Source organism: Lynx rufus, unplaced genomic scaffold (genome assembly GCF_022079265.1).
Source record: "Lynx rufus isolate CCGP_SWC_20201006 ecotype Redwood Valley unplaced genomic scaffold, mLynRuf1.p SCAF_13, whole genome shotgun sequence".
NCBI classification, from domain to species: domain Eukaryota; kingdom Metazoa; phylum Chordata; class Mammalia; order Carnivora; family Felidae; genus Lynx; species Lynx rufus.
The window spans coordinates 26,351,068-26,372,979 of NW_025814827.1; the positions used below are offsets into that span (position 1 = coordinate 26,351,068).

The 21,912-nt window shown below is 40.1% G+C and overlaps 1 protein-coding gene across 1 annotated transcript in view; it reads left to right on the top strand.

Annotated features, from left to right (window-relative positions):
* SHC4 (SHC adaptor protein 4) overlaps positions 1 to 21,912 on the top strand; it is a 123,901-nt gene that overhangs the window by 47,245 nt on the left and 54,744 nt on the right. The window lies entirely within an intron of this gene.

Genomic DNA, 21,912 nt, shown 5'->3' on the forward strand with positions numbered 1-21,912 from the left:
TAAGAGAACTGGCACGTGCTACCACATGGCTGAGCCTTGTCTTAATGTATTTGGGCCTCTAACAAAGTACCACAGATTGGGCAGTTCATAAACAACAGATATTTATTTTTCACAGTTCTGGAGTCTGCATGTCTGAGATCAAGGCGTCAGCATGGCTGGATGAGGGCCCTTTTCCAAATCACAGACTAACCACATTGCTAGGGAGGCCAGGGAGCTCTGTGATACCTCTTTTGTAAGCGCACCAGTCTCATTCACGCGGGCTCCATCCTTACGGCATGATTACCTCCCACAGACTCCACCCGCCAAAACCATCACCTTTGGGCATTAAGATGGCAACATGCACATTTTGGGGAGACGCAGACATTCAGACCATGGCAAATCTTGAATATATTATGTGAAATGAAATAAGCCAGTCACGAAAGGACGAATATTGTGTAATTTTTCACTTACATGAAGTACCTGGAGTTGCAGGTCCAGAGACAGAAGGTAGAATGGGGATTGCCAGGGGCTTGTGTGGTTGGGAGGGAGTTAGTGCTTAATGGGGACAGAGTTTCAATTTGTAAGTTTGGAAGTCTGGAAGACGAAGAGTTCTGGAGATGGGTGGTGGTGATCATTGCACAATAGTATGAATGTGCTTAATGCCACTGAGCTATATTAAAAATAGCCACATTGGTAAATGTTATGGTAGGTGTATTTTACTACAATTTTTGAAAAAGTATAGGTACTAGATGGATTATATTTTTGTAGGATTCAGTATCGTATAAATGAATTTTATTTTGTTGAAAGGATACAAAGCCATTAAGAGAAGGATAACTGAGACCTCAGGGCCTGAGTTTCCAGCCCATCCTCAGCCAAGTGAATTTGGTAAGGAGTGCAGAGTGGACTCTTCTAATTTCTTGATGAAGAAGCCCAGCCAAAAGCCACACTGGCCGAGAGGGCTTCTGGAGGACTGGAGGAGAGAGTAGGTACCAATAGCTCGTGTTTGTTTCCCATTGCACAGAGCTTTTGTATCTTTGTACATCTCTTGTGAACCACACAAACACCCTCAGAGAACACTGTAATTCCACATTTTATTTATTTTTATTTTTTTAATATTTATTTTGGGGAGAGAACAAGCAGGGGAGGGGAAGAGAGAAGGGGATAGAAGATCCCAAGTGGGCTCTGTGCTGACAGGTTGACAGCAGCAAGCCCCGATGTGGGGCTCGAATTCACAAACCGCGAGATCATGAGTTGAGCCGAAGTCAGATGCTCAACCAACTGAGCCACCCAGGTGCCCCTGTGATTCCCCATTTTAAAGCTAAGGGAAGCTAAATGGGAAGTTGAGGCTTAGAGAAAGTAAGTGACCATCCCTAGACCACAAAGCATTTTTTCTGGGGCTCAAACCCACGTACTCTCACTCCAAATCCTGTCCCTACAGTCATTAATGTTTCCTAGTGACATTGCTTTGAAGCTAAGAAACTGCTCTTTTAGCTACGAATAGATTAAGATAGTGGGGAACAATTGAGGGAATAACAGCAGGCCTGAGTCATCTTTAAAATCACTTCTTTTTTAAAATCTTTAAATGTTTATATATATTTTTGAGAGACAGAGAGAGAGAGAGCAGGGGAGGGCAAGAGAGAGAGACACACATACCCACACAGAATCTGAAGCCGGCTCTAGGCTCTGAGCTGTCAACACAGACACGTGGGGCTGGGAATTATGAACCATGAGATCATGACCTGATCCATAGTCGGAGACTTAACCGACTGAGCCACACAGGCGCTCCTAAAAATCACTTGTAAGTGAGAGAACAGCGTGGCTATGATCATTATCACCGATGTCAATCCTCTGTGGGACATCTCATTCTTAAAATTCTTTCACTATTTTTTTTGTCTAATTACAAAAAGTAAATCTGACTTATTGTGGGAACTGGAAAGTAGGGCAAAATAAAAGAAAAAAACAGACAAATCACTGGAGAGAACCAAGAGTAACAGTTTGGTTTATAAGGGTTTTCCTGCCATACATTTAATACCTAAAGTGAAACTATATAGTGTTTATTAATTTGTTACATATTTTTGTCATTTGTTGTACAGATTTTCTAGGTTGTTTAGTATGAGTAGTACTTGCTTTGACCTGAGCCTTCAGGTGGAAGAATAATCTTAAGTGCCTCTATTTGTCATAGGTATATTTAGTAACAGTCTTTTTGCTTTATTTTTTATTTCTTTTATTTTATTTGAGAGAGAGCGAGCGGGGGAGGGGCAGAGGGAGAGAGAGAAAGACAGAGAGAATCTTAAGCAGACTCCATGCCCAGCACAGAGCCCGACTCGGGGCTTGATCTCACGATTGTGAGATCATGACCTGAGCTGAAATGAAGAGCCGGACGCTTAAGGGACTGAATTACCGGGCACCCCAAGAGTCTTTTTTTTTTTTTTCATTAAAAAAATTTTTTTTAACGTTTATTTACTTTTGAGAGAGACAGAGACAGAGTGCGAACAGGGGAGGGGCAGAGAGAGAGAGACAGAATCTGAAACAGCTTCCAGCACAGAGCCCGATGCAGGGCTTGAACTCACAAACTGTGAGAACATGACCTGAGCCCAAAGTCAGTCACTTAACTGACTGAGCCACCCAGGCACCCCAAATCTTTTTGCCTGAAGTAACAGAAAATGACTCTGCCTAGCTTAAGCCAAAAGGGAGGTTTCTTGGAAGGATATTGGGGCAGCTCATGGGACCTGTAAAACGAGTCAACAAACTAGTAGGACAGTGGTTTTGGGTCCTGAGGCCTCTGCAGGAGGCCCATCTCTGGTTCCCTGGGTCCCAAATATCAAATTCCCAGGTGAGACAGTGATTGGGACCTAATCCTGGAGGAATTATCTTTGGCCAGGACAGAGTTGCATTGTGACAACATAGTATTTCCATAGTAGTCATATATTGGGAAGGGGAGTGGCTACAGAGGAGGAAAAAGAGCAGAAAACGCAGGAAGAGAAAGAGGCTTATAAAATGGAGGTAGTAAATGCAGTAAAAAATAGATTTCTACCTCAAAGGGAAAAGAAGACATTAGATCAAATTTTTTGGACACCTTAAAACAAGGAAAGATTGGGATTATTTAAATCATCCCCAAAATGCTCCTCTCAAATCCAAGGCTTGCTAAATTAGTAATCAAATATTTCATGTTATTATAGCTGGCACATTAGTTTTAGAACATAATTCAACTGAGCTGTATTTTTGTGGGGTGAAAGAAAGTTTGAGGCTGCATGTATAGGTATTGTGTATGTTTATTTTCATTTTATAGGACTTAGGGCATTGTTTTAATGCTTCAGATATTTATAGAGGTAAATATGGTAAAATGGTCATTATTGTTGTTCCATGACAAGTTGTTTACAACATCTGTATTTTATTTGCGGAGGATTATTTGATCAGGAATAAAACTACCAATTATAGCATCTTTTCCATGGAAAATGTGATCCACTTTATGAACTGGTTTCTAAAAATATGTTGCAACTAAAATCAGGTCCTGCTAATTTATCCAGATGAGTCTATAGAAATTTACATATATGGAGATATTATCAAACAAACACACACACACATTCAAAAAGGTCATATATACACATTTACTGAGCCAAGGGAGAATGGTTAGCTGTCTGGGCCTAAATACAGATGGTAGGGGATGGCCTCAAGTGCTTGAAGAGGAACAAATTCATTCAGAGCTTAAGATGCATGGATGTTAAAGCTGATGCATTTGGGAGAGACCCCAGTGTTTTTAGCTCCAATTGAAATGAAATGAAATACTTTCTCCAGTGATCTTTTCCCTCCAGGCCTTATTTACTGTGCACAGCCAGGTGATAATGCGTTTAAGGATGTCCCTTTTGTAGCCCTTTTTGGTTTCCTATAGAAGTCAGTACTGAATTTGTAGCACCCCAACATTCTCACTTATACTCAGTACCAATTTCCAGGAGCAAGAAAGTAGATTTCTAATTCTGATGTTGACAGGCACACTGGTCTGAATCATTTAACAGTGCAAGTAGAATAGGCTTTTTGAACAGTGTTCCTAGAAACATCAATGCTGTAGCTGCATGGGAGTCTCCTGAAAAAGTTCAGAGTTTGTCCCATACTGTGTTTGGCCTGGAAGGGGTTGGGTCCCCCATGGTTCTACTTCAATGGACCAATCATAAGAGTTCCATCATCCATCATCTTTGGGTTTTAATGTTCTTACAGAAACCTGGTCCATAGTCCTGGCAGGTTTCAAAGACACAAGGCCCAAAATATAGCTGGATCAATAAATATATATTGATTAACGGAGAAGTTTCAGGTCTTCACAGCCCTTGATCACAGATCTTGAGGGGACTCTGGAGTTCTTGAAGGCTCCATGGTCACTTCTGGTAATCAGAGAAAAGCAGAAAAGACTTAGATAATCTACAAACATGGAACCTGGCATCCTGAACTAGGTCAAATTCCAGAATGAGGAGCTCTTAGAAAACTGGGTCAGGCTCCTAGCTCCAAGGTAGAGTGTTTGACACATGGACACCCACTCGTATATATTGTTAAACAAAGGAATAAAAATAAATTCACTGAAGATACTCAGTTTGGCTCAAAGACCCTTGGAGCTCAAGGACTTGATTCAGATGAAAAGAAAGATTTCTCAATTCCCATGGAACTGGCTTCAACTTCTTTCTAGTTTCAAGTATTAGCAAGCAATCTACAGAGCAGTTTATGATTAAGTAATAGGTACTATCAGCAGCATTATCATCATAACAAAAGCTAACATTTATAAAATAGATATCACTATTAACCTTATTTTGCCCATGAGGATACTGAGACTTAGAGAAATTGTGGAATTCAACAATGTCACCTAACAAGTTAATAAGTGGTAGAACCAGAAACCAGAGTTGACTGACTCCTGTGTACTTGCCTCCATCAAGATGAGAGAACTTTAAGGAACAAAGCAAGGGGAAATGCTGACAGCCAGAAGTGACAGAATAAGGAAGTGTTCAATTTGGAATTTGACTTGGGTTCAGTATGCCAGATTTCTTATTTGTGAGTACTGCCTGGAAGGGCCTACATAAAGACACTCACAAATATGTAGGTAAGGGTACTTGTAGGACCAGACGCTTTCTAAGATTGTGTCAGACAGTGGTTCTCAAACTTTAGCATGCAAAGGAATCAGTCACTTGCAGGACTTGTTGAAACACAGAATGTTGTACCCCACTCCTAGAGTTTTTGATTCAAGAGTTTGCACGTTGGGGCTCCTGGGTGGCTCAGTCGGTTAAGCATCGACTTCGGCTCAGATCATGATCTCATGGTTCATGAGTTCAAGCCCCGCATTGGGCTCTGTGCTGACAGCTCAGAGCCTGGATCCTGCTTCAGATTCTGTGTGTGTGTGTGTGTGTGTGTGTGTGTGTGTGTGTGTGTCTGCCCCTCCCCTGCTTATGCTCCATCTTTCTCCCTCTCTCTCACAAATAAATAAATATCAAAATTATATGAAAAAAAGAATTTGCATGTCTATCAAATTCCTGGGTATTAATGATGCTGCTGGTCAAGACACCACAGTTTGAGAATCACAGGTATAAGGAAGCATATCCTGTGGTTTCTTTAAAAAAATTTTTTTTCCATATGTTTTTTAAAGTTTATTTATTTATTGAGAGAGAGAGGGAGAGAATACACATGAACAGGGGAGGGGCTGAGAGAGAGGGAGAGAGAGAGAGAATCCCAAGCAGGCTCCACACTGCCAGTGCAGAGCCCAACATGGAGTTTGAACTCACCAACTGTTAGGTCATCACCTAAGTCAAAATCGAGAGTCAGACACTTAACTGACTGAGCCACCTAGGCACCCCTATCCTGTGGTTTCAAAATGAGGTTTATAATTGGACCAGGGGTCATGAAAATCCCTTAATTTTGAAAAAGTGGTTCTCCTGAAGATCCCAAAAAGCATCTGGAGGCATTTACGGTTCCGTTTTTGTTGTTAAGGAAAGGGCAAAGCCTGGGGAATGCCAGAGCAGCGAGTTCTAATTCTGCTATATGTATGTGTATATATATCGCCAGAAAAATCAATGATACAGTTCCTTTAGGGAAGAGTGAGCCAGATGGAAGACACTCAAAATTCATTAAAACTAATCTCAGCATGAAAAGAGTCCTTTCTTTGATAAAAAAGAGAGCTTTGTGGCCAAAGGAAATGCAGGACAGTTGGTGCATCTCTCCACCTGCCAGGCAGATTCGTTCCACTTCCTATTGGTATTCTCCTTAGGAAAACTGAGAACTGCCTGACAAAGTAAGTCTGCAGCTCTGACCCCTTTAATTACACATGAGCTGTGGCTTGTGAGAACTGCACCCACCCTATGAAAATGGTTGTTTTCACATATGTTTGAGCAATAAGAGGGTGGATCCAGATCCAGATTATCTGAGCCACTAATGAGAATTTCTCTGAAAATGATCTCTTCCATTGTTATCGGTGACAACACAGACCAAAAAAAAAAAAAAAAAAAAAAAAAAAAAAAAAAAAAAAAAAAGAGAGAGAGAGAGAAAAGAAAAGAAAAAGAAGGCATTTTCTAGTTAAGTGTGTATGCCAATGTAAGGTGGCAGGAATCTGGCAGCAGCTCATTAGAGGGCTTAGGTTGGATCTAGAAATAGACGCTGAGGTGGAGAGTTAAATGCAGAAGGCTTATTGCGTGGGCGCTCAAGATCAACATGCGGGGGAGTGAGGGATGCAGGAGGTTGACCAGTGATGCCATCTCAACAAAGGCCTGAGCAGATCTCATGGGCAAAGAGACCAGGCCTTTGAATTAATTTTGACCCGCCTTTGGATGCCTGCTGTCTCTAGGGATGGGACACATCTGTGGGCAAGGCAACTGCCTTAAGGAGAAGACAGCTTCGGGGAAGCAACGTAGCTGTGAGCCATTAGTGGTGAACACTCCAGCAACATGGGCAATACGTACCTCTGTGTGGAAGGGGGAGCTGGGAAAAGGGATCATACTGTGTTTCAGTGCCATAGAGATGTCTAAACATTTACTCATTCTGCCTGTGTAGAAACTTGCACTGTCCATTACTATTTGCACAACAGACATAATTGGACCTCTTCTACAACATATTATCTGTAGCACCCCAGTTATAACACATAGAGTGCTCAGCTGGGTACTAGGCATTGTAAAAACAGGTTAGAACCGTTTCTTTCTTTTTTTTTTTCATGTTTTTATTTACTTTTGAGAGAGAAAGAACACCACCCAGGTACTCCTCTTTCTTTATTTTTTTAAGTTTATTTATTTATTCTTGAGAGAGAGAGAGAGCGAGGGAGGGAGGGGCAGAGAGAGAGGAGAGAGAGAATACCAAGCAGCTGAGCTGTCGTCACAGAGCCCAATGTGGGGCTTGGTCCTACGAACCATGAGATCGCGACCTGAAATTGAGAATCAGACCCAAAATCAAGAATCAGATGCTTAACCGACTGAACCACGTAGGCATCCCCAGATGCATCTCTTAAAGAAGACAGACATTATATGGATAAAACAATAACTTGCCAAGGTCACAGAACTTGTAAGAGAGCTAGATTTTCAACTCTGGCTGTATGTTTGCAGAGTCCACTGTTAAGCAGCCTTTTTTCAGGTTCTGTTATCATGCAAAAGTGGAATTATAGATAAATCAATGCCCTTAACATTTTTTCCTTTTATTTATTTATTTAAAAAAAAATTTTTTTTTTCAACGTTTATTTATTTTTGGGACAGAGAGAGACAGAGCATGAACGGGGGAGGGGCAGAGAGAGAGGGAGACACAGAATCGGAAACAGGCTCCAGGCTCCGAGCCATCAGCCCAGAGCCTGACGCGGGGCTCGAACTCACGGACCGCGAGATTGTGACCTGGCTGAAGTCGGACGCTTAACCGACTGCGCCACCCAGGCGCCCCAACATTTTTTCCTTTTAATGCTTACTGTAATTTTGCACTTTTGTTTCCTTCTGTATTTCTTCATGTACCGTGCACTGTATAATGCACATGGTATCACTTAATGAACTTTAGTTGATACTAAAAACAAAAGAATTTCAGTTTTCCTCTTTCCCCACTGAGTACTGATAGGAGGGACAAAGAATGGAAAATGATAATTCACAGTTTGTAAAAGGAGTTCCATAATTCTTATATTTACGTAGAAGACCCATCTCTTATAAAACTAGCTTCCTATACCAAGAAACTGCACAAGACCAAGTCCAAAATATATAAAAATAATCTTTGTTAAGATTAAAACGTTGTGCTCTAATAGGTTTTCCATAGCTGACCATGACCCCAAAGGCTCTAACATTCATTTTTGGGTTTTGCTTAGCAAACCACAAACTGAGAGCCTAATCCAACCTACTGTCTGATTTTGATTTTACCACCTTGTGACCCAAGAATGGTTTTGATCTTTTTAACTGGTTCAGAAAAAAAATCAAAAGATGAATATTCCATGATCTGTGAAAATTATATGGAATTCAAATTTCAGTGCCCATAAGTGTTACCATCACACAATCATGCCCATTCATTTATGTATTGTCTGTGACTGCTTTTCTAGCTACAACTGCAGCATCGAGTAGTTGTGACAGAGATTGTATCATTGGCAAAGCCTAATGTTTTCACTATCTGGTCCTTTATAGGAAAGGCATGCCAACTGATGCTCTTAAGAGACTCAACTTTAGCTCTCTTAGAAACACTTGAGGGAGCTTTTAAAACTCCCTATCTCCAAGCCCCACCCTGCACCAATTAAATCAGTCTGGAGATGAGATCCTGTCTTCAGGATTTGTTAAAGCTCCCCTGTGTTTCCCCAGTGTGTGGGCAAGGTTGAGAACCATTGCCTGCATTTTTAAAAAAATTTTTTTAATTTTTTTAATATATGAAATTTATTGTCAGATTGGTTTCCATACAACACCCAGTGCTCATCCCAAAAGATGCCCTCTTCAATACTCATCACTCACCCTCCCCTCCCGCCCACCCCCCATCAGCCCTCAGTTTGTTCTCATTTTTTAAGAGTCTCTTTTGCTTTGGCTCTCTCCCTCTCTAACCTCTCTCTCTCTTTTTTTTTTTTCCTTCCCCTCCCCCATGGGTTCCTGTTAAGTTTCTCAGGATCCACATAAGAGTGAAAACATATGGTATCTGTCTTTCTCTGTATGGCTTATTTCACTTAGCATAACACTCTCCAGTTCCGTCCACATTGCTACAACCACTGCCTGCATTTTGAAGGATAGGTGGCTGAGGTCTGTTGGCATCCAGACTGCCAGATGGGAGAGAGAATGCAGGTCACTTATCACCTCCTGTGTGTTCTGGGGCTGAAGTGAGAAAAGATGTTCAGGACCTCCAGATGCCCTCTGGGGAAAGCCCTTCCCACAAGGAGGTGGCAGGGATGAAGGAGATAGGGGAGAGGAGAGGATTGTGCCAAATATCTCTCCCAGCATATTGAATTAGTTGAAGACAAAATTTCCCCCAAATGGAACATTATCAAGTGAACAGGCAGTGTGGCCATCCCTCACCTAGCTGCTAGGAATAGGTGACCTAATTCTTTAGCATCTACTGGCACAACCATCTGGCTGAAACTGCAGAGCATAGAAACCAGGTATCCTGTGCAGTGAGTCCAATAGAAATTTTAATCAACTGTGAGGTGCACGAACTGATGTGCTTAAGAATCACCTGGAGGCTCTTGGGCCCCACTCCAGACCTATAGAATTAAAATCTCTAGGAACAGTCCCAGGAATCTGCATTTTAACCAGCATCCTAGTTGATTCTTAAGAATTTCAAAGTTTAGGGGCGTCTGGGTGGCTCAGTCGGTTGGGCGTCTGACTTCGGCTCAGGGCATGATCTTATGGTCCGTGAGTTTGAGCCCCGTGTCGGGCTCTGTGCTGTCAGTTCAAAGCCTGGAGCCTGCTTGGGATTCTGTGTCTCCCTCTCTCTCTGCCCCTCCCGCACTCACACTCTGTCTCTTTCTATCAAAAAAATGAATAAATGTTAAAAATTTTTTTAAAAAAAAAGAACTTTAAAGTTTAATCATTACCTACTTAAATGGTTATGCTGTTGAATTTTTAGCAGGTATGCAGGCATATTTGCCCTACCATTATTTGCCACAGTGGGAAAGGCCAATTATGTATTCCTCTGAAGGGTGCATACACACATTAAAAAAAAGAGAGAGGGGGCGCCTGGGTGGCTCAGTCGGTTAAGTGTCTGACTTGGGCTCAGGTCATGATCTCGCAATCTGTGGGTTCGAGCCCGCGTCAGGCTCTGTGCTGACAGCTCAGAACCTGGAGTCTGTTTCAGATTCTGTGTCTCCCTCTTTCTCTGACTCTCCCCTGTTCATGCGCGCTCTCTCTCTCTGTCTCAAAAATAAATAAATGTTAAAAAAATTTTTTTTAAATAAATAAATTAAAAAAAATAAAAAAAAGAGAGAGAACTTACCGGGTAAAATCTATAATATATATGCCAAATGGCCTTTCAAATCATCAGAGTTATTTTTTTAAAAGAGCAGTGTGGGAGTTATACACTCTTTCTACCAATTGCTATCTTGCTCAGTAGTATAGATACTTCTATGGCAAACTGCTTGAAATATCTTAAATAGTGCCAATCTTCTTTCTTCGAAGGCAGCTCTACTTTTTGGAAGTAAATAAACATCATTTGGAGTGAAGTAGGGTGGATAAAGTGGGTGATGAAGTTGGATCTGTTTTGGCCTTTAAAAAAATGAGCTTTGATTTGTAAGTGATCACACTGTATATCAGTTCACTCTTGCACTCCCAAAGACATGCCTGCATGATATTTTGAATATTTTGTCGAAAACAAAGTTGTTTTAAAAAAGCCTAGTTTATTTTTGCTTTTATTTCCCTTGCCTCCGGAGACATGTTGAGTAAGCAGTTGCTGTGGCTGAGGTCAAAGAGGTTGCTGCCTGTTTTTCCCTCTAGGATTTTGATTGTTTCCTGTCTCACATTTAGGTCTTCCATCCATTTTGAGTTTATTTTTGCGTATGGTGTAAGAAAGTGGTCCAGTTTCATTCTTTGTCATGTTGCTGTCCAGTTCTCCCAGCATCATTTGCTAAAAAGAGTATTTTTTCCATTGGATACTCTTTCCTGCTTTGTCAGAGATTAGTTGGCCATACATTTGTGGGTCCAATTCCGGGTTCTCCATTCTATTCCATTGGTCTGTGTGTCTGTTCTGGGTGTTGTATGTAAGTGATACATACATGGGAATCTTCTCCCCAAGCCAAGAACACATTGTATACACTGTATGTTAGCTATCGTGACAATAAATTATATTAAAGAAAAAAAAAAAAGCCTAGTTTATCCCAAAGTAATGGAAAACAGTTTTTTGGATTTACAAATTCCTGAGTGTTTTGTATGAAATCAACCCCGTTTCTTTCTTGTCATTTTCATAAGGCTTAAGCACTTAGAAGGTGTTTTTGTGGGTGTAGGTGTTTGCGTTTTGAAATATGTGATTCCATTACAGGAAATCATTGTGGGGATAGGATAAAATCAGTACTTCATTTCTGATCACCTGGGGAGACTTGTAGGGAAGGTGTGATAGTGGGGTCTTTCACTTCATTCAAGTGCACTAGATGGGTCAACATTTGCATCAGAGCCCAAGGGCAGCATCCCGGAGCAGACAGAACAACTGTGTTCTGTGGTTGCTGAGCTGGGTAGAATTGCAGATGTACTTTAGAATCAGATTTTAAATATAATTCAGGTTGAACAGAGAGGCATGATAAGTCAGTGTGGGAGTAGATGCTGTGGGCAGTACTGAAAGGTTTTATTTGACCATCTTGGGACCTGAAGTGCCTATTTCTAAATGAAAGGATATATTTTATGGGCTGTCTACCCTCCTAGAGTGCACAGGCGATGCCCCTTGATAATAGCACAAAGGGAGTTTGAAGCTTTCCATTTTCTACCAGTCTGTGGGCACTGACTGCATTCATTGTTTGCTTATCGCCATGGAGGCAGGCTCCTGTTCTAAAGTGTCTTGTCTGAGGGACTACACAAATTTTTGAATGTCTTTAATTTCACCCAGCTGAACAAAATTGAACACACAGATCACTGGGCCTTGATGTTCTGAAGGCAAAGATTTCAAAAAAGAAGGCACTAGTTTCCCTACAACAACGTCGCAACATAATACCCCACTGATCTGGGGCTTGAGGTACTCACAAGTCCCTCCCTTCATCAATACGAGGGCACTTTGAGACATTGACAACCTGTCCCTTCGACATTGTTAACTGCTTTCTTTAAGGAAAGTACCTTGGGAAATATAGGTGACTTTGTTTTGCCCCATTATTTTTGTGTTTTGTTTAGGGAAGGTTTTTGCTGTGATTAAAATTTATTCTCATTTCTATTTGCCTGGACAAAATTGAATCCATTCCTTCATTCTGTGTGTGGCAGGGGGTGGGGGCAGGAGATGGGGAGAGTTGCCTCAAACCCACTGGGCCTTTTGCCTGGTTTCATGTTACACATTTGCTGGCTTTCCTATTTACTGAAGAGCTGCATTTTGACATTTAGTAGAAACAGTCTGTCCGACAAACGGTCCCTCTATCAAACACTCTACTTTGTCTTGGATTGTGATATTGCCTTCCAAACCTATAACAAGGGGGGTTAGACAACTTTGCTTCCAGAAGAGCTTAACTGTTTAAGGGTTAAAGACACAGAAAAATTATAACTTAAGTACTGTAGTGGCCAAGGGTTGATGAAGAAAGGTGGCTTTGTTTGGATGATTAGTTTGCACTCTGTTGAGACAGACAAAATATCTGTTTTTGGTCTTATGGCTAGGCAGGGTTTTAAATGCTTAAAAGCAAATCTTCAACGGCATTCTCATTCTCTTACATCAGCCCACTTCTCTCCCCTTCTCTCTCATGTGGCAAAACAATAAACAAAGTGGCCACTGTTGGTGCTGTGGGGCGTTTCTGCCTCTTTCTAGTTCAGGCTCCCAGGATGGAAATCTTGAGCCATTAAAACTCTGAAAATTCTGCTTCTCCAAGAGAGGACATTTGCTGAATGTTTGCTAGCTGGAGAGTGCCTCATGACCAGTCAGCTCCAAAAGGATTGTGTAGAAATGCGGGCTTCATAGGCAGCTGGGGTGGCGGGGACACCCCCAGCCCTGTGAGGAAATCCCCACTTCTGGGCTCTGTTTTCTTTTTCCTCTGCATTTGTAAAGTGTCTGAGGGTGTGGCTGAAACTCCAGAAGAGCATTGAAAGTACTATTTGTTTTTGAAAATGTTACAGCTAATCTCTTGGTCCTAGTCTGAGGGAAAGAAAAGATCTTTGTGAAGAAAGGCAACAAAATGCAACCATCTATCTGTCTTCCCTGGCTGGGTTTCGGGAGATTTGTTAACACTGATAGCCAAGAAAGCAGAATTTGAGAGGTTATTTTAAAGCAGTGGTTCTTAGCCTGGGATCTGTGGAGTCCCAAGAGCCCCACAGATGGTTTTCTGGGTAGTGGAGTGGGGGGGGGGGGGCGGGGGGAGGGGAGGGAGGATCTCCTAAAATTGAATAGAAAAATTTGTACAAACGTTGGAGAGAGAGCCTGTGACTCTTTGGGGTCTCAAATCCAAAATAATAATAATAATAATAATAATAATAATAATAATAATAACCACTTTGTATTTTTTCTTTTTTATTGTGGTAAAATACACATAACATAAAATGTAGCACATTAACCATTTTTTAAGTGTACAGTTCAGTCCTATTAAATACATTCACATTGTTGTGCAGCCATCACTACCAGCCAACCCCATAATTCTTTTCATTTTGCAAAACCGAAACTCTATACCCATTAAACAAGTCCTCCCTAGTCCCTCTTCCCCTAGGCCCTGGCAACCACCATTCTACTTTCTGTCTTTGTGAATCTGACTACTCTAAGTAGCTCGTGGAAGTGGAATCACGTAGTATTTGTATGTTTGTGACTGGCTTATTTCACATAGCATGAGGTCCTTAAGTTTCACCCATGTTGTAGCATACTGCAGAATTGCCTTCATTTTTAAGGAATAGTATTCCACTGCATGTATATACAACATTTTGCTTATCTATTCATCCATTCACGGATGCTTGGGTTGCTTCTGTGTTTTAGCTATTGTGAGTAAAGCTACTATCAACACCGATGTATAATATCACCACTTTTTGTTTTGTTTTTAATGTTTATTTATTTTTGAGGGAGAGAGAGAGAGAGCACGCGCGCGTGCAAGGGCACCCACGAGTGGGGGAGGGACAGGGGGAAAGGGGGACAGAGGATCTCATGCAGACTCTGTGCTGACCGCAGGGAACCCGATGCGGGGCTCAAACTCTGGAACTATGAAATCACCACTTGAGCTGAAGTTGGACTCTTAACCAAATGAGCCACCCAGGCACCCCATCGCCACTTTTTAAAAGCAAGTTCATAGGCACAAGTTTCTCCTTTTTTCTTTTGAGCAGAGTTGTATATCCAGAGATTTTCAGAGTCTGTAATGCTTCCACATGCCTTGACCGACTTTAGAACTCCTTTTTTTAAAAGGAGTTTAATACAGTATTATATTAGTATCAGGCATACAGCATAGTGATTGGTCATTTGAGTATGTTGTGAAATGATCACCACAATGAGTCTAGCTACCATCTGCCACTATACAAATTTAACACAATATTATTGACTATAGTCCCTGTGCCATATAGCACATCTCATGACTTAATTATTTTATAATTGAAGTTCTTTCATCTTGATCCCCTTTACCCATCCCCCCCCCCCCTTCTGAGCCCCTTCCCTCTGGCAATCTCCAAGCTATTCTCTGTATCTGTGAGTCTGGGTTTTGTTTTGTAAAATCATGCAGTATTGTATTTGCCTTTTCTGTTCTAAATTATTTCACTTAGCATAATGCCCTCAAGATCCATCCATGTTGTCACAAATGGCAAGATTTCATTCTTTTTATGGCAAAAGTATTTCATTGTCTGTGTACACAGAGAGAGGGAGAGAGGGAGAGAGACATTTTCTTTGTCCATTTGTCCATCGATGGACACTTAGGTTGTTTCCATATCTTGGCTATTGTAAGTAATGCTGCAATGAACCTAGGGGTGCATATATCTTTTCAAATTAGTGTTTTGTTTTCTTCTGATAGATACCCAGTAGTGGATTTGCCGGATTATATGGTATTTCTATTTTAAATTTTTTGAGGAACCTCCATACTGTTTTCCACAGTGGCTGCACCAATTTACATTCCCACTAACAGTGTATAAGGATTTTCTTTTCTCTATACCCTTTCTAATAATTATTATTTCTTGTCTTTTTTAAAAATTTTTTTTCTAATTTTTTTTTTTTTTAACTTATTCTTGAGACAGAGGCAGAGCGTGAACAGGGGAGGAGCAGAGAGAGAGGGAGACACAGAATCCGAAACAGGCTCCAGGCTCTGAGTCGTCAGCACAGAGCCCAACGTGGGGCTCGAACCCACGAACTGTGAGATCATGACCTGAGCCAAAGTCGGACGCCCAACCGACTGAGCAACCCAGGCACCCCTATTTCTTGTCTTTTTGAAAATAGCCATTCTGAAGGGTGTGAGGTAATATCTCATTGTGCTTTTGATTTACATTTCCCTGATATAAAGTGTGATGTTGAGCCACTTTTCATGTGTCTGTTGGCCATCTGGATGTCTCTTTTGAAAATTGTTTATTCAGATCCTCTGCCCATTTTTAATTGTATTGTTTGTTTTTTGTTATTGGGTTGTAGGAGTTCTTTATATATTTTGGGTATTAACCCATTACTGGTATATGATTAGTAAATATCTTCTCTCATTTAGTAGGCTGCCTTTTCATTTTGTTGGTGGTTTCTTGTACTGTGCAGTGGCTTTTAATCCTATGTAGTCCCATTTATTTTTACTTTTGTTTCCTTTGCCTTAGATTCAGATAAAAAAAAAAGATTTAAAACTGATGTCAAGGAGCTTATGTTTTCTTATAGGAGTTTTATGGTTTCAGGTCTTTAGTCCATTTTGAATTAATTTTTGTGTATGGGGTAAAATAGTTGTGTAGTTTCATTCTTTTCCATGTTTCTGTCCAGTTTTCCCCACACCATTTATTGAAGAGACTGTCTTTTCTTCATTGTATATTCTTGCCTCCTTTGTCATAAATTAATTGCCCATATATGCATATGTTTATTTCCAGGCCCTCTATTCTATTCCATTGATCTATGTGTCTGTTTTTATGCCAGTATCTTACTGTTGTAATTACTATAGCTTTGTACTACAGTTTAAAGTCAGGAAGCATCACACCTCCAGCTTTGTTTTTCTTTCTTAAGATTATTTTGTCTACTCAGGGTCTTTGTAGTACTACATAAATTTAAGAATTATTTGTTCTAGTTTTGTGGCAAATGCCATGGAATTTTGATAGGGATTGCATTGAATGTCTAGATTACTTTGGTTTCTATGGACATTTTAACAATATAAATTCTTCTGATACATAAGTATGGAATATCTCTCCACTTATGTGTGTTTTCTTTGTTTTCTTCAATTTCTTTCATCTTAGAATCTAAGACACAAAAGTGTCTTAGACTTTTTAGTGTACAGGTCTCTCACCTCCTTGGTTATATTTATTCCTATTTATTTTATTATTTTTGGTGTGATTGAAAGTGGGATTCTTTTTTTTATTTTTCAGTTTTTATTTTAATTACAGTTAGTTAAAATATGGTGTTATATTAGATACAGGGACACAGTATAGTGATTCCACACTTCCATAAAACACCTAATGCTCATCACAGCAAGTGCCCTCCTTAATCTCCATCATCTATTTCACCCATCTCCACTCTGGTAACTATCAGTTTGTTCTCTAAAGTTAAGAGTCTATTTCTTGGTTTCTCTCTTTCCTTTTTTTTTTTCCTTTGCTCACTTGTTTTGTTTCTTAAATAACACACATGAGTGAAATTATATGGTATTTGTCTTTCTCTGACTGACTCATTTTGCTTAGCATTATACTCTCTAACTCCATCCACATCATTGTAAATGGCAAGATCTCATTCTCTTTTATGGCTGAAAAATATTCCATTGTGTATATATACCACATCTTCTTTATTCATTCATCAATCAGTGGACCCTTGGGCTGTTTCCATATCTTGGCTGTTTTAATAATGCTACAGTAAACATAGGGGCACTTTGAATTTGCGTTGTCCCTTTGAATTTGCGTTTTTGTATTCTTTGGGTAAATACCCAATAATGTGATTGCTGGAAGGTAGGGTAGTTCTATTTTTAAATTTTTGAGGAGTCTTCAAATTGTTTTCCACAGTGGCTGCACCAGTTTGCATTCCCACCAACAGTGCACAAGGGTGCCTTTTTCTCCACATCCTTGCCAAACACCTGTTGTTTCTTGTTGATTTTAGGAGATTTTTTTCTTGATTTCTCTTTTTGATAGTTCATTATGAGTGTATAGAAATGAAACAGATTTCTGTATATTACTTTTATATCCTGCAACTTTACTGAATTAACTTATTAGTCCTAATAGTTTTTGGTAGAGTCTTTAGGGTCTTCTATATAAAATTTCATGTCATCTGAAAAATGGTGATAGTTTTACCTCTTCCTTTCCAGTTTAGATGTTTTTAACTTCTTTTTTTATTATTAATTTTTGCCTAATTGCTCTGGCCAGGACTTCCAGTACTATGTTGAACCAAGTGGGGAGAGTAGGTATCCTTATGCTCTTCCTAATCTACAAGGAAAAGTTTTCAGCTTTTCACCATTGAGTATGATAATAGCTGCGGGTTTGTCATTGGCCTTTATTATGTTGAGGTATGTTCTTTCTATACCCAATTTGTTGACAGTTTGTTTTTTTTTTTTTAATCATAAATGGATGTTGAATTTTGTAAAATGCTTTTTCCGCATCCATTGAGAAGATCATATGATTTCTTTCCTTCATTTTGTTAATGTGGAGCATCATGTTGGTTGATTTCCACATGCTGAGCCACCTTTACATCCTGGAATAAATCTCACTTGATAGTAACATATGATCCTTTAAATGTATTGTTGAATTTTGTTTGCTAATATCTTGTGGAAGATTTTTGCACCTATGTTCATCAGGAATATTGGCCTGTACTTTTTTTTTTTTTTTTGTAGTGCTCCTGACTTTAAAATCTGAGTGAGTGTGCCCAGGCATACATGAGCATGCTTGCCCACATGGGCACACAGCTGGGTCCTGGGTGCTCTTTTCTTCCATGAGGAGATAACAGCCAATGTATAGAAAGCAATGGCTGAGAAAGGGCTAGGGTTATCCCTTTGGGCTTTTTCTGGAATTGACCCCTGCCACTTTGCACTAGTCCCTTGCTAGTTTACCCCAGTTACATTGGAGTAAGGATTGGCCAAAAAGCTCCCCCCCCACCCCCCGCCACTGCATTTGGGGGAGTGAGCAAGAGAAGGACCAGTATTGTTTTCCTGGTCCTGGGAGTGTGGGATTCCCACCCTTTCGTGCACATGGTAGTATGGTTACTCCCTGAATGAGTGTAGGTTTTGAATTCAGACCTGGGTTTGTATTCTGCCTCTCCCACTCTCAGCTGCATTATTCAGAAGCAGTTATTTAAATTCTTTGCGCTTTTGTTTCCTCATTTGTAAGATGGATATAAAATAGCTAACTTGAAATGACATTGTTAAGAAGAAATGAGGTGATGTACATAAGGTACTTATGGCCTGCCTGTATAGATAGGAGATGTTGCTTCATTAAAACCCAGGTTCCCTGAGATGGCATTGTGTATCATTCTAAAGGAAGGGGCTTCTACTGTAAAAGCGTTGCTAAAACCGGTCAAGATTTTTCTTCTTTATGAAACTTTGGGGAATGGAAACAAGGAAGTCTACCAAATAAACTGAAAAAATAAATCTGGATTTAGCAGTCATAAAGATGGAGGAGTTAAAGGTTAAGCTGGAATGGGACAGAGATACAAATAAAGATCTTTTATTTATCTGTGACATGTACATTGATCCATCTCTCTGTGGGTGTTGGCAAAAGAGAGAAAGGCTGTGTTGCCTCTTCATTGGGGCATATATTTTTTTTCATTTTTTAAATGTTTATTAATTTTTGAGAGAGAGAGAGAGAGCGTTCAAGCAGAGGAGAGGCAGAGAGACGGAGACAAAGCAGGTTCCAGGCTTCAAGCTGTCAGTACAGAGCCCAACACGGGGCTCAAACTCACAAGCGGTGAGATCATGACCTGAGCTGAAGTCGGATGCTCAATCAACTGAGCCACCCAGGGGCCCCTTCATTGGGACACCTTTGACATGCCCTCACATTTTGACAGCAGGTGAGCAAAAATACTGCTGAGAAACTTACTTTGCATTCTTTTAATATTTTTATTTACTCAATCAACTGCACAGTGAAGGGAAAACATAACATTGTTTACATTGTTGACATATAAATATCAATAGAATAAAAATAGGAAACAACAAACCACATATACAAAAAACACCTAAACCAAGTCATTGTTTATAAGCTCTTTCTATATCACTATTTAGACAGAATTAATTTTTTTTAAATTTTTTTTTCAACGTTTTTATTTATTTTTGGGACAGAGAGAGACAGAGCATGAATTGGGGAGGGGCAGAGAGAGAGGGAGACACAGAATCGGAAACAGGCTCCAGGCTCTGAGCCATCAGCCCAGAGCCCGACGCGGGGCTCGAACTCACGGACCGCGAGATCGTGACCTGGCTGAAGTCGGACGCTTAACCGACTGCGCCACCCAGGCGCCCCTAGACAGAATTAATTTTATGTAGCTACCAATGTGTATATGCCATTCCAAGTTCTACTTTTGGCCCACTAATTATTTTTTTAATTTTTTTTTAACATTTATTTATTTTTGAGACAGAGAGAGACAGAGCATGAACGGGGGGAGGGGCAGAGAGAGAGGGAAACACAGAATCGGAAGCAGGCTCCAGGCTCTGAGCCATCAGCCCAGAGCCCGACGCGGGACTCGAACTCATGGACTGCGAGTTCGTGACCTGAGTTGAAGTCGGATGCTTAACCGACTAAGCCACCCAGGCGCCCCTCGGCCCACTAATTTATATAGACTCCCCTTATTTCTATAGTCTTCATACTTCACAGTCCAAGTGGGAATATTTATATTGATAAATTCCATATCACAAGCTATGGAGTTGGTTTTTTATTCTAAAATAAATATGTATTCTATATACATACTCAATACTATTTCGATACAAATTCTCCTCCCCTTGTCAAAAGCTCTGATAAATATTAAGAGATTTATCATCTTTTACCAAATCACTCTCTAGAAAGATTGTATCAATACTAATCAGGGCCCCCAGCATGGATAAGTATGCCTGACGTGGAATTTTCCCCATCTTCCCCAACAGTGCATTTGTCATTTTCTTTTTTGCTAACTTAATGACAGTGAAGTGAGTATCTTGTAGTTGTATTAATTTTCAATTTTAAAGTTGTAATGAATGTGAACATTTTCCGATTTTTAAAAATTGAACTATTTCTATCTCTTTTGTATGAATTATCTGATCTGGGGGTTGGCACACTATGGCCCTTGGGCTAAAAATAGCCAACTGCCTGCTTTTAGAAATAGTTTTATTGGAACATAGCCATGCTCATTTGTTTACATATTGTCTCTTACTGCTTTTGAGTTATAATGCAGAGTTGAGTAGTTGTAACAGAGAAAAGTCTAAAATATTTATCATTTGGCCCTTTATTTTTTTAAATTTTTTTTAACGTTTATTTATTTATTTTTGAGACCGAGAGAGACAGAGCATGAATGGGGGAGGGGCACAGAGAGAGGGAGACACAGAATCAGAAGCAGACTCCAGGCTCTGATCCATCAGCCCAGAGCCCAACGTGGGGCTCAAACTCACGGACCACGAGATTGTGACCTGAGCTGAAGTCAGACGCTTAACCCACTGAGCCACCCAGGCGCCCTTCATTTGGCCCTTTACAGAAAAAGTTTTCAGACTGTAATCCCATCTCTCAGCTCTTATTCATTCTTGTTTTTCCACACTCTATGCTGCATCAATATCAAACTACTTGTAGTTTCCCTCATATGATAATTTATACTTTCGTGCTGTTACACATGCTCTTCCCTCTCTGGAATTTCCAAACTCCGCTCTGCCAGGAAGGTTCATCCTTCCAACCTGTCCTTGACAGGCACTCATGCTACAAAGCATTCCTTTTAATTCCCATTTAAAACTTTACTTTTTGTTAGATGATATCAACTGTATGAGAATCAAGAGAACAATGCCTGGGAAAGCACTTTGTGAAACTAGGAGGTGCTATATAAAAGTAACAACTAATAATAACTGTGGTTATACTTGTCAGTATCAATGTCCACCTTTGTCTCTACTTTTATTTCAAACCATTTACAAGGAGCTTTTTAGACCAAAGCACCTCATTTGGCTCTCATGGAGTAAAGGATCTGATACCTTTTTCATAACCGCCTTTTATTAAATATCAACAACATAGGTGCCTGGACATGTCATTTTGGCAACACCAGAGGCTAGTTCAGATTAATTATTATGTGTCTCATCAATGATTGAATAATCATTAAGGTGACTCAAACATCAATCAACCAACCAAACAAAAGAGTCTGACTCTCTGAGCGGTCCTTCTATTTCATCCAGAGAACAAAGGTTGGAATCCTACAGAAACCATAGATACAAAATCCTGAGAAAATACGCTAAACCAAAAAGCCATTCTATGTATTGGTTGTAGGTAATTATGCAAAAATCAGACAAGAGAATACTTTAGAGAAGAATTTCATCTATCCAGAAAAAAAAATCTGAACTAAAATATAAATTATAAATCCAAAACAATGCCTAGAGTCTCTGGAATTGTACTTATTTTTCCAATATATCTACTAGAACATTGAGGACATAGATCCACGTTACTACATCTATATGTCTGTATCGTGTCTGTATCTATATATCTCTCTAGATAGAGAGGGAGATAGATTTCTTTAATGGGGCTGCATTCCTCTGCGTGTTCCTCCCCTCCTTAGGAATCAAAAACATCTCAAAAAATATTTTCAGGAAATATATAT